Genomic DNA, 948 nt, shown 5'->3' with positions numbered 1-948 from the left:
AGTAGTAGAAATAACTGGCCTTTAATGATAAAAATGGGCCTACCTCTAGGGGAATTTATCATAGGGGGGTGTATATTTATGCCCCCTGTGTTTTAAGGAAGATCATTTATTTATGATACATTATTCCTTCAAAAGGAATATTGGTATCCTTAAAGGTTGGCTTTTTCCTAATTTGTTTTAATTAAGGCATTAAGATCAATTTCCAAGAGTTTGTTTTTGTGCAAATTTTTGATCACAGACTTAAAATCTAAAAGATTTCTCCCGTGTGGACAGTCGCATGTTGTCTCAGAGTTTTCTTTTGTGTAAAACCTTTACTACAAACTGAGCAACTAAATGGTTTTTCACCCGTGTGGACAACCATGTGTTGTCTCAGATAGCTACGTTCTGCAAATGTTTTACTACAAACTGAACAACTAAAAGATTTTGCCCCTGTGTGGATTCTCATGTGTCGCCTCAGACTGCTAGGGTCTGCAAATGTTTTACTACAAACTGAACAACTAAATGGTTTTTCACCCGTGTGGACCATCAAATGTTGACTCAGAGTTTGCTTTATTGCAAATTTTTTATCACAAACCGAACAACTAAAAGATTTCGCCCCTGTATGGATTCTCATGTGTTTCTTCAGATTGCTAGGGTCTGCAAATGTTTTACTACAAACTGAACAACTAAAAGGTTTCTCCCCTGTGTGGATTCTCATGTGTTTAACCAAATTGCCAGGCTGACAGAAACTTGCTTTACAAACTGAGCAGGTGTAACATTTTTCTTCTGAGTGAAGTTTCATGTGAGTCATTAAGGTCTTCTTCTGAAGGTATCTTTTACCACAAACTGAGCAACTAAATGGTTTCTCTCCTGTTTGGACTCCAGAGTGTTTCTGCAGATGTTTGTTGCGGCCAAAGCTTCCTGCACATTCAGAGGAGCTAACCGATGTGTTTCCAGTGTTACATCCAA

The 948-nt window shown here is 38.0% G+C and overlaps 1 protein-coding gene across 2 annotated transcripts in view; it reads right to left on the bottom strand.

The window, feature by feature from the left end:
- Positions 1-948, bottom strand: part of LOC116686516 (zinc finger protein 37 homolog) — a 21,152-nt gene that overhangs the window by 15,270 nt on the left and 4,934 nt on the right. The window lies entirely within an intron of this gene.

The sequence above is a fragment of the Etheostoma spectabile genome, unplaced genomic scaffold (genome assembly GCF_008692095.1).
Source record: "Etheostoma spectabile isolate EspeVRDwgs_2016 unplaced genomic scaffold, UIUC_Espe_1.0 scaffold383, whole genome shotgun sequence".
Taxonomy (NCBI): Eukaryota; Metazoa; Chordata; class Actinopteri; order Perciformes; family Percidae; genus Etheostoma; species Etheostoma spectabile.
This window is presented reverse-complemented; position numbering and strand designations above follow the sequence as displayed.